Source organism: Grampus griseus (genome assembly GCF_964374135.1).
Source record: "Grampus griseus genome assembly, chromosome: 9".
Taxonomy (NCBI): domain Eukaryota; kingdom Metazoa; phylum Chordata; class Mammalia; order Artiodactyla; family Delphinidae; genus Grampus; species Grampus griseus.
The window spans coordinates 50,001,147-50,018,209 of record NC_139003.1 but is presented as its reverse complement, the minus strand read 5'-3'; the positions used below and the strand labels follow the sequence as shown (position 1 = coordinate 50,018,209).

The window sequence follows — 17,063 nt, the reverse complement described above, 5'->3', positions numbered from 1 at the left end:
ATGGCTCACGGGCCCAGCCACTCCACGGCATGTGGGATCTTCCCAGACCGGGGCACAAACCTGTGTCCCCTGCATCGGCAGGCGGACTCTCAACCACTGCGCCACCAGGGAAGCCCCCCTCCTAATCTTAAGTCCTCTCCACAGTGCATATATTATTGCAACTTTCACTGACAGAGCAGTGAATTTGGTGATGGTGCATAGATTGCTGTAAATTGTCTGCTGGGTTATCTGTTCCTACCATCTTAGAGCGCACATACCTCAGTTACTATGGAAGCCAGCCTCCAAGATGGACCCCAATGATCCTTGTCTCCTCATATTTAAACCTTTATATAGTCCCCTCCCACAATGCATCAGGGTTTGATTGTGTGACCAATAAAATATAGCAGAAGTGAGAATATATGGCTTCTAAGACTAGTTCATAAAGGCACTGGAGTTTTTGCCTTGGTCTTTTGGATCACTCACACTGCAGGAAGCCATCTGCCATGTCATAAGGACACTCAAGCAGTTCTGTGGAGGATGAGATGACCATCAGGCTGTGACATGCCTGGTCACAGGTAGATTCATCAACCTTAGCCACTCAGTGACAGATTCAGTGAAGTCCTAGAGAATGTCCATCCCAATGCAAGGAGAATACATGGGTTTTCCCTGCAACTAACCAAATACCTCTTTGTGCAGGAAGATGTAGGGGAAGCCCTTGAGAAGAGGGAAAGTAATTATTCCAAAGAGGCTATTATTATTATCAGAAGAGACTGATGGAGCTTGAATTGAGAAGATCAAGTGTTTTCTACCATCAACAGGAATAGGGCCTCATAAACAAACACAGCACTCCACTGAAGGCAAGCACATCACAACTCTCGGTCTCATCTCTGTGAGGCTCTGAGTTTCCTCTACTGTGCCCCAACCTCCCACAGCTCTCAGTGCTCCAGATCTTTCCAGTTGGAACTGGAGGAGGGAAAGGATTATAAAGGGATTTTACTTTGGAGGCCAATGCACTGGTCCATGTTAGATATGTCACTGCCCCCATTCATGACCTAATCCAAAGCCACGGCCAAAGAGTAACCAAACAGCAAATGTGTTTGGGTTTTCACGGCAGCCACAGGGTCCTCTGTACCAGCCTCCTGAGCCAAGCCCCAGCTCTGCTGTTCATATGCTGGGTGACCCCTCATACTCTTGGCCTGGGTTTCCTCATTTTTAAAGTATGCTGGAGGTAATAGTGGGAGGGGGTGGTGGAAGATTTTGTTTCTGTTCATTTGTTTGTTTTTTGTTTGCTTTGTTTTTTGATCTGGGCATGGGGAAGTGGGGGAGAGGATGGGACCAGATTAGATTCTCTCAAATGATTATCCCGCCATAAGACTCTAAGGCTTTATGTTATAGCATTTTCTCGTGGGAATGCTGTAGCTTCCAGAGACCACTGCATAATCTACCCTTCAATTACTTATAAACATAACCTGAAGATGTTCAGCAAGTAGACCAAAGGCAGGAAAGCAGCCCCTTAAACTCTAGCTGCTGATGGTCTTCGTGGTAGAATAATGAGGACATACCTTGTTTCTAAACTTAATTAACAAAACCGTTACCTATGGAAATAGGCAAAATTACTCCCTAATATCTGGGCCCTAAGTAGCTGGTCTAATGTCGTCTCTCACAGATGGGAAAAGGCCAACAAATGAACCTAAGTGAGTATCCCAGCAGGTGGCCTGCCCTGCTAGGTCTTTTTGTACCCTACAATCTAGCCATTGTAATAACAGCCAAGCAAGCCCAGCACTCAGATCACAGCCCAATGCAAACAAACTCACAGACTGTCTAAATCTTCTAAAGAAATAAAGATGAATGAAAAGCAACTGACTTGTTCAAACTTTAAAAAGAGAGAGAGGTAGGTAGGGGAAGGAGCAAGATAAAATATTTTATCAATTGTGACCAAACGCAGTCATGTAGGAAAATATTTTTGCTATATCAATGGCTAGGCTCAGTAGTGTAGTATCTGTTTTAACTTTTTTTTTTTTTGCCAGTTCTCCCAAAGGTAGTTTTATTTTGCTGAAAAGGCAAAGAAAGGGGTTAGAAAAATTAGCATTAATTAAACTTTATTTCCCTTGGCCACAGGCCACACAGTTCAAAGAAAGTGTAGCCTCTAGCCAAGTCCCCTCACAAGCAAACTTCAGAATGCATGGCTTAATTCATGTATATTTCGTTTGTCCGATAAGAAAAAAGAGGAAAAGGGGGATAAGGATAGAAAAAGTAAGAAGGTGAACAGGAAGTATGTCTTCTGTTTGGCATCCTTTAGTTTTCTGCTTTTAGAGTAAACAAGTGGTGGGTGGGGCAGAGCAGGATATAAAATTATTTTCAACTATATAAAAACATAGGCAGGTATGTAAATAAACAAATATAATATATTCAGTGAACAAAAGCTCCATTCAAAATGTCATCTTCTGACCGCTGCCTCACACATCTCTCCAAACTGCTTTGGAAATGGATCCAGATCTGATTGCTTCTCACCACTTCACCACTACCCTACAGTCCAAGCCACTGTCATCTCTTCAGCAGAATATTTAAACAGCCTTCTATACTGGTCTCTATGTGTCCTTCCAAGAATTTGTTCTCTAATAAGTCTGATCTGGCTCCCTCTCCTTCTATGACTTCATCTACTATTCTCCCCTTCACTCCTTCTGTTCCAGCCATGAGCTTCTGTTCCTCAAACATGCTAAGCCTTCTCTCACCCCACCCCTTGGCACTTGATTTGCCTTTACCCAGAACATTCTTTCCCTGGGCTTGCTTCATGGCTTGCTTCCCTACTCTGTCAAGGCTCTACGGAATGCCTCAGGTTATCAGAGGTCTTTCCAGACCACTCTACATAAAATGGCAAATCTCCATCCAGTACTTTACAGCTCGCTTGCCCAGTTTTAATTATTTTGCCCATAGCACACGCCACCACCCAACATACATCTGCTTGTTTATTTATTGTCAGAATCTCTCCCGTTAGAATTTACACTCCTTGAGGTACTGTTTTGTTTATTGCTGTTTCCCCACTGCCTACAACGATGCCTGGCATATAATTGATGTTCAATAAATGTCAGTTGAATAAATAGATGAATGAATGGATAAATGGCTAAATAAAATGCGTACATATGAGAGAAAGTGAGGGAAGGTTGGGGGAGAATGAAGAGGAAAAGAGTACACAACCTTCAAATACATCTCTCTAAGGTAATAGTACAGGTGAACATTCCATACTTTTCTCAGTTTTCCTAAGTGTATAAAATAAAAATGTGTTACTTCTATAATAAAAAAAAATATTTATCTTAAAACAATTTTATCAAATTTAAGGTTTAGCTAAGATTTGAGAACAGAAAGTAAAAATGTTTTTTTTTTAAACCGATGTTTCACAGTTCTAGGAAGATAGACAAGTCAAATAGTAGGTAAGCTTCTTGAGATGAAGCCCCAAATTGTCTCAGTGTTCACCCACTGAGCTGTCCAAGCCAGACACACAGGCTCCTTGCCACCAGCTCTGTCTCCCTCTGGGCTCCCACGGTCACTGGTACTGTCTGTCCTCTATGGCTGTCATTCTGTCCTTTCCAGTTCCTGCCTCCATCACCTCCACAAACATCCAGGAGTGATTTTCCTTCCTCGCTCACTTCCCACATATAAACGTCAATCAAATCTTCTCAATTTTTCTTCCTGCATTTTTCTCTGATCTATCTATTCTCGTCTCCCCACACTGTCTTTGCCTTAGGGCAGTTCTAGATCATTTTTCCCACTAAATTCCTGCTTCCTCATTCTGCTCCCTGTGCCTAACCTTCCCAGGCAGACTCCCTACTGCTGCTGGAGTGGTTTTTCTATAACACAAACCTAATCATCTCATTACTATACGTCTAAAATCCCTCTGTTCAGTACACAGGGCCTCTTCCAGACCTGACCCTGCCTGTCCCGCTAGTCTTCCTCCTGTCTGGGCCCATTGCCTTCATTTCAGCCCAACCCAGCTCCAGCACTTGTGGCTCGTTGGCCCTGAGCATACCTGTCTGTCTTCTTGGAATGTCAATCCTTGGCCTCTTTAGGGGGCACCTACTCTTTAAAACTCACCTCTCTTGCCACCCTCTCTGGAGGATTCTCTCTGATTCTCATTGATCTAGATGCAATTCCTCTGGGTTCTCTGAGGAATGTGTGCTCTATTTTAGTCAGTGATTTACTCTTTGGAATCTTACATTGGACTGTTAGCCTCCTAAGGAAAGGGTCCAAGTCTCAGACTGAATTTTCATTTTTACATTAACTCAGTGTTTCAAATCTTGTGGAAATTTAATCAATACTTGTAAGAGGAAAGGGCCAGAAGAGAAAGGGAAGTCACCTAGGTAATTAGATAGATTAGGGATATAACTATGTTGAGGGAAAAGTCCGTAAGATCTTAAGATGTGCACACTAAATCTCCATTGGATGTTTGCAAACCTTGGACCCGAGATATTTAAAATGAGTAACATATGATGGTTAAGAACAGACAGGCCACATGAATTTCAATTCTAGTTGAACCACTTAGTAGCTAACTGACCCCAAGCACATTACTTAACCAATTAGAGCCTCAGTTTTCTTATCTAATAAATGAGAAGACTAATATTGTCTCCCTGATAAAGCTGGTGAGGTTAAATAGGGTAATTCACATAAAGGACTCAGCACAGTGCCTGGAAGCAATGAATGTTCAATAAATGTCATTAATGATAACGATGATGATAATCATTAGGAAACAAGACACTGAATATTTTTAACAGAACAGTAAGAGGAGGCCCAATAATAAAACTATTCAGTATGTCGAACTGGAATTGCAATGAATGGTATTTCGAAGGCCAGCCCCTAAATTAACATCATCATATGAGGGCCTGGGGATGCCAACCAGCTGCTCTTTAGAGCATACAAGCCAGCATTACAAGAAAAGGCAGCAGGCTGTTAAATTTTTGCATGATATAACAGCAGTTTCAAGACTGTGTATGCAGAATAGTTCCACAGGATGGCAATGTATGTTACGTGAAACAGAGTGTTCCAGAATCAAATAAGATTTTGAGACTTTGTAAACCAAGTCCAACAGTGATATTTTTCTGCAAGACTCCTCTGAGCATCTCTGAGAAGGGGATGGCGGGATTCACCCACCGCTTTTAACCATAGCATCCTGTGTTTTTCAGATTACCTCCTGGGACTTTTAAAAAATGCCCCAATTAAAGGAAAGCTCCAAGGGTCTAGCATTTATCATCCCAGGACAACTGAGAAGAAGAAAGAGAAGGAAAGAAAAGAAAAGAAAAGAACAACAACCTTCAAATAATAGTAAGGGTGAATATTTTGTCCTTTTCTCAGTTTTCCTGAATGTATAAAAGTACGTTACTTCTATAATCAAAAAACCAGGTAACATTTATCTTAAAACAATTTTTTCAGATTTAAGATTTAGCTAAGATATGAGAACAGAAAATGAAAGTAGACATTTTTTTAAAAAATCAGTGTTTCACAATTTTAGGAGGAGAAATATTCCTGTGCATTGTGAACCAACAGAAACAAGAATGGCCTAGTTAATAAATGAAGAGTCCCAGACAATCTTAAAACAGCTGACTCCGAGGGCTGAGAGGTACTCAGAGACGCCCACAGGGCACATAACCCTACCTGGGCCCCACCTGGGAGGGGAAAGCCCGGGTCTCAGCAGATGCCTCAATGGGTAGATCTTCAAGAGAGAGCTATGCTGTTCCTAGGAGCCCAGCACGCCTTGACTTTTCCCCCTTAACCTTCACAGCCTCAGGAGGGCACCTCTGATGGCCTGGAGTCAGGCTACTGCAGGGTGGTGCTGAATTCAAGCTGGGCCAGCAAAGGCCGCTAACCTTCATCATTGCTGAGGTTCTGAGCTCTTTTCTCTCGTATTCATGTGCTTTCAAGTATCTTTGGTGATTCTGTAAGTTTCTCCCTTTCATTCCAAATTGGTTTCCTGTCATTTTTATGAGAAGGAATTTATTGGTGCTTTAAAAATATATAAAAATGTCTTTATGCCTATATCTTTTCTTATTAGGCTTCTCTACACTGTTTGTTCTCTATCCTGGGTTTTGAGGTTTTTTTTTTTTCCTTTTCTGAATTCAGTGCTTCTGGGCTCAACCAAATGGAAATGGATCTGGTAAAGGCTGGAGCATGGATGTGGATGGGGCGGGGGTGGGGGGGGTGGGGGGGGAAGTGGGGGTGGATAGCCAGGCCCTGGGGCTGCCAGCCAGGAGCTGCTACCCTTGCTAAGGCCCATTACTCACTCAGTCACTTGGCAAGACTCTGCCCCCAGGCAGCTGGTCCCCCTGTCTCTCTCTGAATAATACACACACCTAGCAGGGAGCCATCACTTACACAAATAGCTGAGAGCACCTCCCAGACTACTGTTCAGCTATTAAGAGTTCAGATGCCCTGGGGAGGCCAGGTGCGAAGTGCCAGCTTAAGGTCTGAACCCGAATCTGCAGGCACCTTTCTAACTGGCCCTCACAGGTGTTTCCTCTGCAGGGCAAAATGCCGGTCATATTGGTGCCAGGGCTGCCCTCCACATCCTAGGGGAGGGATCTGCACTTTGCCAGGGCTAAGCAAGCGGCCTCCTCAGGGTCATGGCAAGTGGTGGGCTCACCACTGGTGCTGGGGTGAGGGGGGTTTGGGGTGGTGCATGCCAGTGAGCAGTGCCTTGTCCACTCCCCAGCTCCTTCAGGCAGACCTGGCAACAATCTCAAAGAAAGAGTGCATGGGGTGTGGCCCGCTCCGCCCAGGCATCACACACTTATATTTATGAAGACTCCTAGGAAGGAATACATAGGGAGGCTTAAAATCATTTTGACAAATATAGGGAAAATGCCTTCCATGCTGAATGGAAATGAGCAGTTTGCAGAATTGTGTATACCACAATTCTGACAATGTAAAAATGACACCTCTACGACATACATGAGAAAAACAGGAATGGATAAAGCAAAACAGTTTACTCTGTTTAGTGAGATTGTCAGCAATATTTATTTTTCTCTTCACAAATTTCAGCTTCTAATTTTTCTACAATGAGCATTCTTACCTTTATTAGCAGAAAAGGTCACTAAGCCATTTGTTCAAAAATCTGCCGAACACCTCTTTACAGAATGACAATTATGGATAAGACAGGTGTGTGTGCCTGTGTGTGTGCGCCTGGGGGGGTGTGTGTGTGTGCGTGCGTGATGCTTATATAGATACATATACCGTGCACGTATATAAATGTGAACAAATGAATATGCTTGTGTCTGTGACTATATAAATTTATATATATATATACATATATATAAAATTTCATGATTATCTTCAGAGATCCACCAATACAGAAAATTGACCTACTGGTAAACCCACAGAAATGCGTCACACCCAGGAGGCCATCAACAGATAAGACAAAGAGACACAACCACTAGCTGTGATAGGGTCTGTCTTCATTTTCTGGGGTTAAGTGCAAAATAATCTATTTGCTCTTTGTGAAGATGGCCATCTTGACAGAATAAAATGGGGAAGATCCTGCCTGAAGCAGAAGCTGTGTGCCACCATGGTGACAGTGATCTTAACAGATATTTGTGCCCAGGGCTGGCTTCTCTCTCTTCCTCTTCCCAAGTGAGAAACTGCACTTCACATGGATGGAACAGGGTAGAGTGTTTTCTCTCAGAGCAGAGCAAGCCCAGTGCCAGGTACGGAACACCTTGTATGCTCGGCTGCCCTGGCTGCCCCATCCACCTATTCTGTGGGTCACCAACCAGTGCTCCCTCTGACAGCTACCCGTGTGGCACCCCCAAGGATCCCCTTATGGGAAGAGCCTTGGGAGTGCCTTGGCCAGCAGCCTTGAGCACTCAACCTCCACACCTGAGAGCTCTCAGGACTTGCATCTCAGTGTGTGCCCCACTCTCATCCTGGAGGCTTTGTGCAGAGCGGGGTGGAGCCTATGAGGAATAGGCTCATTATGCACGACCTGATCCTTAGAGACACAGCGGGAAAAGGGGGGACCTCAGAGGGAAAGGGGAAGGGATGCTGAGCCAGATGTCCGAATTTCCCCTCTGGAGTTTCTTCATCCCTTTGGAGTTTTTAAAATTTGATCCCACCTTTGTTATTACCTATGGGGGAATGGCATGCTTCCTTAAACAACATGTTAAACAATCATTCCAAATATTTTCTTCAGAGAGCTTTTGCTTTTTTTCTGGTTAATCCTTGTAGGACAATGTTGGGGTGCGTATGTGTGTATGTGTGTGTGTATGTGTGTGTGTGTGTGTGTGTGTGTGTATTTTCATGCATGCATGGTTAAGAAAAATAGTTGTTCACTCCAGTAACTCATTGGCAAGATGGAGGCTTCCAGTAGGTGCTGGGTGATATCTGAAAGACTTATAGCCCATCTGTCTGTTCAATCATTTGTTCATTCATTCTAAACATATGATGCAAAGATTGGTTGTAACTAGGTGCATAATGGGCTTGGAAATCCAAGTTATAGTCAAAAGATATGTTTACTTTCTGCTATATAAAGTACTATAGGCCTTTGTTACTAGCAAAAGCTAGTAATTATAAAAATGAATTTATAATCCATTATAAATATTTCGATTTTGGCCAAAATTTAAATCAGAGCAAGGCCAGTGATAAGCCTTAGTTTTTGTCAGGACTTTGAGTAGTAAGAGAGATTCTATCCAACTAGTTTACAGTACAAGAGGGAGTCCATCCATTCCCATAATTGGGAAGTCCACAGTTAATGGGATTTAAAAAGTCAGGTTCTGCTGGATCCAAGGGCTTAGATGACACATAGGGTTTCTTTCTCCCTCAGTCTCTCTTTCCTCTCTCTCTTGCTCTTACTCTTTCCCTACAGTTGGGAAGATAGTGCCGGCAGCTCGAAAACCATATCCTTACAGCTGTTGCTCCAAATTGATCAGGCGTGTACACTCTCTCTCAGCATCCATATAGCAAGGTTCAAGAAAAGTGACCATTTCAATGCCAGTCATTCTGGTTTGGGAATAGAGGACCTGGACTGGCCGGCCCATCAGGATCACAGCCCCCCTTCTGCATTTGGGGTCACGGGGAGTGCTAGTGGGGTGGATTGCTGTGGGATCGGGTGCTGGTGGGCTGGGATGCTGCTCTGGGATTTGTAAATGTATAGGATCTTGTGGAAGTGTGGAATCACTGTTCTCTAAAGGAAAAGTAAGGTGTGCTTACCTGAAGAAGGGGAAGGGAATGCCAGATGGACAAATAATTTCTCAAAGCATTACTATAAAATGTACCTGGAAAGAGATTGATCCTGATGAAAATAATCTCAGGAAACTATAAGTGGGAACAGAGGAAAAACTGAGATGATTTAACAGTGTTGACTAGAATATTATCATTCAATTATTATTGGCTCAAGAGAGTTTGCTTCAGAAAATACCGTCACAGTGAAAATTCAGGAAAAATGGTATCTTGATTAAAGTGTTTGTTTTCATAAAACAAAGTCCAAATAGCCTCAGAGTCAAAACAACTTTTCCTGGAACTGAGGTATTTTTTTCCCCCAAAGAAGTCCAAATTTAATTAAGATGGGATAAACAGCATCTGGACATTCCTGATCTTATATCTTGACATAATTTAGCCTCAGAGGCAGTCATATTTTTCTAAGAAGATGATCTATTCATTCCTTAGGATGTGCTTTGTCCTTGAGTGGAGGAGAGAGGAGAGTTGCTGGAATGTGTCACAGGCTCATCACCACTGCCCATCTTTTCTGCTTTAGGGGACTCTGCACTGGAGGCAAGAGAGAGACCCAGTACTTCACAGAAGTATTCAAAAGGCTCTTCAAAGTCATGGGGCTCTGAAGGGGGGTTGTCTGTCACCAACTGACTCTTGGCTGTCCTGCTTTGCAGTTTTATGACTCCTATTTCCATCAGTTATCTTGTTTTATGGCTGCAAATGATAAGATAAACTGGGTTCTCTCACTCTCTCTCAGCTGGTCTGTAAACCAAAACAGATCATTCCACAAACCCATGCCCTCTCAGATCTCTTGTAATCTCACCCATAACAACTCACGCAGGCAGAATATTGAACTCCAAAGCCTGTCTCAAAGGGCAAGAGACTAAGCTGATGCCAGTTTTGAAATAGGTTTAGCAAAGCTGTCTCCCTCAGAGGTCCCATCATGCCTCTTTGACAAAGCCAATCTCCCTTCTGGTCCTGTGTGAGCAACTTCTCCTTAAGTCTAAAGCCCATCAGCTGTGTGACTTGAACGAGTTACTTGACCTCTCTGGGCTCATCTATGAAGTGAACAGGCAGGATTAGGTGATTTCTGTGGCCCTTCCAGTTCTAACAGCCTGCACTGCTGTGACATCTGGATGCTGTATACCACCACCATGATACAGGGAAGTTCTCTACAACCATAACTCTTCCTGGTGTCTCTCAGATAAAGGCCAGCCCTAACCTCACCCCCAAAGGGTATGTCTGCAATTGCAGGAACAAAAGCAAGGACAGACAGGGGGCCAGGCACCAACTATATTCAGATTTAAATTGGTAAGGTTACATCAGTAGCATCCTTAATAGTGTGGCCATTTCTTTCTCCTTCTCGCCTCTGGGATTAAAGCTTGTGTGCTGACTGTTGAAAAATCAGTCATTAACAGCCAGGAAATGACTTCCTCATCCATCAGAACACTGCTCAGCCATGTTTCAGCTTTTTCCCCCTTTCCCTGTGTAATTATTCTCATCCACCACTGATTACAGTTTATAATAGCCATAATTCTCTCCGAATCAATCGTTACTTCACTTTACCACGAGGTTACCAGAAGAAACATGAGGTAATGCACATAGCCCCGGCTGGGTTTTATTTTTTGGAAATTGCCTGCTTTTGTCTGGATTTCATTTAATCATCTGGATGTTCAAAGAAAAGCTAAGATTTTCATTCAAAGGTACTTTTTTTCTACTTGCCCTTAACTCTTTTTTTTTAAGAGGAAATGATGGCTGGTTAGAGGAGGCTAATGCTGTGCAAAATCTGCCACTGGTATTGTTTGGAGTGACTGGTGGGGGACACAGTGGGGATTCTTGTCATGCATTCATATGCTTCTTTGGCACTTTACCTTCCTGAATTTGGTTCAGGCTACCCATCCTGAGTGGTTTCCTGGAAGGTTCAAAAATTGTTATTTCCCTCCTTGGACCAATTAGAGCAAAAATTCCTACTGGGAAAAACAAAGTTTTTTCTTACACATTCTGGAGAGGTATGGCAATCAGTCATGTACAACTTAGTGAGAATTTAAAACAATTCAGTTTTATTTAGTATTTACCAGACTTACTATGTTCAATATAGTCTGCCAGTGCTTCGGTGAGTTAAAAGAAAAAAAGAATACCATCTAGTCCTCACATCCAAAGCTCACGTGGTAATGGGAAATGGTAGGAAGATAAACATAAAAATAACCATTTCAGCATTCATCACATGTGTCTTGGATTTGGGGGGTACAAAGTGCATCAGGAAAATGAGGAGAAGAGGCTATTTTTATGCTAAGGATCTTAGAATTCCTAGAGGAAATGTGATTTGAGCTGAACCTTGGAGGAGGGGAAGGATTTGAACAAGTAATCATTCCAGGAAGGGGCAGCAGAAATTAATCACAAAGGTCTGAGAGGTGAAGAAAAGATGAGGGAGACCGGTGCCCAGGAGGAAAAGCCCAGAATAGTAGAATGACTGGAGGACATGGGATGGTGTGAAGGCCCAATGGCTGGCTGCAGCATCACATTACCCCCAGGAAAGCTTCAGAGAACCACATAAGCTCTTCTCAGGGAGTTCTAGAAATACTTGCTGAAGCAGCATTAGCAAACACAAGAGGATAGTGCAAAACATCACATAATTCAGAATATATTACTGGAAATGTGACATCATGGTTAGTGAAGTTTGGGACCTACTAGTTATGATGATGAAAGGAGTAATTTTACAATATTGGACCCCAACCAAAAAAAAAAAGTGGTCTTTTCTAACCCAAACAAAACCAGCTTTTGAAGCTCTAACAAAAGACATTTTATTTTTAAAGTTTTAAAATATTAACATAATGTTTTGGAAGTACTGGATCAGCATCAACAGCGAATGTTCTCAGGCCTATTTACACAAAGGAAAGGTTGAATCAGTGGTGGGAGTGGAGGCAGCACACTTGACCTTGCATCCCTCCTTACTAGTACACCGTTGGTTTACTGGGGGAACCTCTGAACTCTCATAAAGCTCCTTTCACCCTCATTTGCTATATTCACATGTATAAGAGACATGAAATAAATTATGCAGCAAAAGCCCAGGGGTCTGTGGTCTGGGGGAAAATGTTCCAGGTAGCTGCTAATATGGAAGTTATTTACTTTTCCCAAACAGCCTGGGTGGTCCATGTCAGTGGTTTCCAGCTTTTTTATTTCATGAGCTGGTAAAAATAACTTAAAAAAAAAAATTGAGTGGTAGTGGGGGGGGAACATGGGTTTGCCTACTTTTTATTTTTCCAAGTCAGGCCATAAAAATAAAAAACCACTCCCATCTACTCTCTCTATTGTTTCACACACACAAAAAGCACATCTTGATACCTCAAACATAAGCAAACTATAATCTCAGCACAGAGGATGATCATTTCAATTAAAACCTTTGTTGAAAAAAATCTCACTTCATCATCCTTACTTATCTCATTTTGCAACAGAATGTTCAAAGATGCATTTTTGAAGGGCTTGTGCTCCCTGAGAAGTTCTGAGCTGTGTGAGTTGTCTCTCTGGCTGCTAGAAGGTAGCTCAGAGAAACACAGTTCTGAGGTCTCTTCTGTGGACACGCATAGGAAGAAGTAAAAGGAGCCACCTCATTTTCCAGCATTGTCCGAACTGATGAGGAAGCAAATCTGGACTGCATTCTCAACTCAAACTCCCAATGTGATATTTGAAAACAGCAGGAGACAGAGGCTGAGAAATCTGTCTTTTCATTAATATATCGGCCCTGTTATGGAGCCTGTTATGACCCAGGCTTTTAGGCTTTTTGTGGATAAGGGCCTGTGGGGTGTAGAAGACAAGCCAATACACGAAATTAGGACAAGAACATCTTAAAAGGTTGGAACAGAACCTGGCCAGAAACATCTCCTTTTTTTTTTTTTTTTTAACATCTTTATTGGAGGATAATTGCTTTACAATGGTGTGTTAGTTTCTGCTTTATAAAAGAGTGAATCAGCTGTACATATACATATATCCCCATATCTCCTCCCTCTTGGGTCTCCCTCCCTCCCACCCTCCCTATCCCACCCCTCTATGTGGTCACAAACCACCGAGCTGATCTCCCTGTGCTATGCGGCTGCTTCCCACTAGCTAGCTATTTTATGTTCGGTAGTGTATATATGTCCATGCCACTCTCTCACTTGGTCACAGCTTACCCTTCCCCCTCTCCATATCCTCAAGTCCATTCTCTAGTAGGTCTGTGTCTTTATTCCTGTCTTACCCCTAGGTTCTTCATGACCTTTTTTTTTTTTTTCCCTTAGATTCCATATATATGTGTTAGCATACAGTATTTGTTTTATTCTTCTGACTTACTTTCACTCGGTATGACAGACTCTAGGTCCATCCACCTCACTACAAACAACTCAATTTTGTTTCTTTTTATGGCTGAGTAATATTACATTGTGTATACGTGCCACATCTTCTTTATCCATTCATCTGTTGATGGACAGGTTGCTTCGATGTCCTGGTTTTTAAATAGAGCTTCAGTGAAGATTGTGGTAGACTGTTTTTGAATTATGATTTTCTCAGGGTATATGCCCACTAGTGAGATTGCTGGGTCATATGGTAGTTCTATTTTTAGTTTTTTAAGGAATCTCCATACTGTTCTCCATAGTGGCTATATCAATTACATTCCCACCAACAGTGCAAGAGGGTTCCCTTTTCTCCACACCCTCTTCAGCATTTATTGTTTCTAGATTTTAATGATGGCCATTCTGACTGGTGTGAGATGATATCTCATTGTAGTTTTGATTTGCATTTCTCTAATGATTAGTGATGTGGAGCATCCTTTCATGTGTTTGTTGGCAATCTGTGTATCTTCTTTGGAGAAATGTCTGTTTAGGTCTTCTGCCCATTTTTGGATTGGGTTGCTTGGTTTTTGATGTTGAGCTGCATGAGCTGCTTGTATATTTTGGAGATTAATCCTTTGTCAGTTGCTTCATTTGCAAATATTTTCTCCCATTCTGAGGGTTGTCTTTTCATCTTGTTTATGTTTTCCTTTGCAGTGCAAAAGCTTTTAAGTTTCATTAGGTCCCATCTGTTTATTTTTGTTTTTATTTCCATTTCTTTAAGAGGTGGGTCAAAAAGGATCTTGCTGCGATTTGTGCCTATGTTTTCCTCTAGGAGTATTATAGTGTCTGGCCTTACATTTAGGTCTTTAATCCATTTTGAGTTTATTTTTGTGTATGGTGTTAGGGAGTGATCTAATCTCATACTTTTACATGTAGCTGTCCAGTTTTCCCAGCACCACTTATTGAAGAGGCTGCCTTTTCTCCGTTGTATATTCTTACCTCCTTTATCAAAAATAAGGTGACCATATGTGCATGGGTTTATCTCTGGGCTTTCTATCCTGTTCCATTGATCTATATTTCTGTTTTTGTGCCAGTACCATACTCTCTTGATTACTGTAGCTTTGTAGTATAGTCTGAAGTCCGGGAGCCTGATTCCCCCAGTTCTGTTTTTCTTTCTCAAGATTGCTTTGGCTATTTGTGGTCTTTTGTGTTTCCATACAAATTGTGAAATTTTTTGTTCTAGTTCTGTGAAAAATGCCAGTGGTAGTTTGATAGAGATTGCACTGAATCTGTAGATTGCTTTGGGTAGTAGAGTCATTTTCACAATATTGATTCTTCCAATCCAAGAACATGGTATATCTCTCCATCTGTTTGTATCATCTTTAATTTCTTTCATTATTGTCTTATAGTTTTCTGCACACAGGTCTTTTGTCTCATTAGGTAGGTTTATTCCTAGGTATTTTATTCTTTTTGTTGCAATGGTAAATGGGAGTGTTTACTTAATTTCTCTTTCATATTTTTCATCATTAGTGTATAGGAATGCAAGAGATTTCTGTGCATTAATTTTGTATCCTGCCACTTTACCAAACTCATTGATTAGCTCTAGTAGTTTTCTGATAGCATCTTTAGGATTCTCTATGTATAGTATCATGTCATCTGCAAACAGTGACAGCTTTACTTCTTCTTTTCCGATTTGGATTCCTTTTATTTCCTTTTCTTCTCTGATTGCTGTGGCTAAAACTTCCAAAACTATGTTGAATAAGAGTGGTGAGAGTGGGCAACCTTGTCTTGTTCCTGATCTTAGTGGAAATGCTTTCAGTTTTTCACCATTGAGGATGATGTTGGCTGTGGGTTTGTCATATATGGCCTTTATTATGTTGAGGAAAGTTCCCTCTATGCCTGCTTTCTGCAGGGTTTTTATCATAAATGGGTGTTGAATTTTGTCAAAAGCTTTCTCTGCATCTATTGAGACGATCATATGGTTTTTCTCCTTCAATTTGTTAATATGGTGTATCACATTGATTGAAAAAAATCAATGTGGTGTCTTCTTTCTCTAATTGCTTTAGGTGTAAGTTTAGGTTGTTTGTTTGAGATGTTTCTTGTTTCTTGAGGTAGGACTGTATTGCTGTAAACTTCCCTCTTAGAACTGATTTTGCTGCATCCCATAGGTTTTGGGTCATCGTGTTTTCATTGTCATTTGTTTCTAGGTATTTTCTGATTTCTTCTTTGATTTCTTCAGTGATTTCTTGGTTATTTAATAGTGCATTGTTTAGCCTCCATGTGTTTGCATTTTTTACAGATTCTTTCCTGTAATTGATATCTAGTCTCCTAGCATTGTGGTGGGAAAAGATACTTGATACAATTTCAATTTTCTTAATTTTACTAAGCTTGATTTGTGACCCAAGATATGATCTATCCTGGAGAATGTTCCATGAGCACTTGAGAAGAACGTGTTTTCTGTTGTTTTTGGATGGAATGTCCTATAAATATCAATTAAGTCCATCTTGTTTAATGTGTCATTTAACGCTTGTGTTTCCGTATTTATTTTCATTTTGGATGATCTGTCCATTTGTGAAAGTGGGGTATTAAAGTCCCCTACTATGATTGTGTTATTGTCGATTTCCCCTTTTATGGCTGTTAACATCTCCTTTTTAAGTCACTCTTGGCAAAGTATTTCATTAATCCCAAAAGTGGGGGCCGAGGGAAGGAAAGGATTGTTGGCTAATAATAATTAGTATTGAATACTTTGTGTGCCTACTACATAGTATATATGTATGTATACTGAATGCCTACTATGTTCTATGCTAAGACTTTTACCTACACCTTCTCATTTAATCCTCAAGACAAATTTATAAAATAGGTATTCAACACAACTTTTTTTTTTTTAACATCTTTATTGGAGTATAATTGCTTTACAATGTTGTGTTAGTTTCTGCTGTATTACAAAGTGAATCAGCTATATGTATACATATATCCACATATGCCCACCCTCTTGCGTCTCCCTTCCACTCTCCCTAACCCACCCCTCTAGGTGGTCACAAAGCACTGAGCTGATCTCCGTGTGCTATGCGGCTGCTTCCCACTAGCTATCTATTTTACGTTTGGTAGTGTATATATGTCCATGCCACTCTCTCACTTCGTCCCAGCTTACCCTTCCCCCTCCCTGTGTCCTCAAGTCCATTCTGTACGTCTGCGTCTTTATTCCTGTCCTGTCCCTAGGTTCATCAGAACCTTTTTCTTTTTTAGATTCCATATATATGTGTAGGCATGCGGTATTTGTTTTTCTCTTTCTGACTGACTTCACTCTGTATGACAGACTGTAGGTCCATCCGCCTCACTATAGAGAACTCAATTTCGTTTCTTTTTATGGCTGAGTAATATTCCATTGTATATATGTGCCATATCTTCTTTATCCATTCATCTGTCAGTGGACACTTAGGCTGCTTCCATGTCCTGGCTATTGTAAATAGTGCTGCGGTGACTGTTGTGGTACATGACTCTTTTTGAATTATGGTTTTCTCAGGGTATATGCCCAGTAGTGGGATTGCTGGGTCGTATGGTAGTTCTATTTTTAGTTTTTTAAGGAACCTCCAT

General features: G+C 41.5%; 1 long non-coding RNA gene across 1 annotated transcript in view; it reads left to right on the top strand.

Annotated features, from left to right (window-relative positions):
- LOC309827336 overlaps positions 1-17,063 on the top strand; it is a 95,220-nt gene that overhangs the window by 12,808 nt on the left and 65,349 nt on the right. Inside the window, exon 2 of the long non-coding RNA XR_014297210.1 lies at positions 5,154-5,292. This is a non-coding gene — a long non-coding RNA (uncharacterized lncRNA). The remainder of the gene's footprint in view (positions 1-5,153; positions 5,293-17,063) is intronic.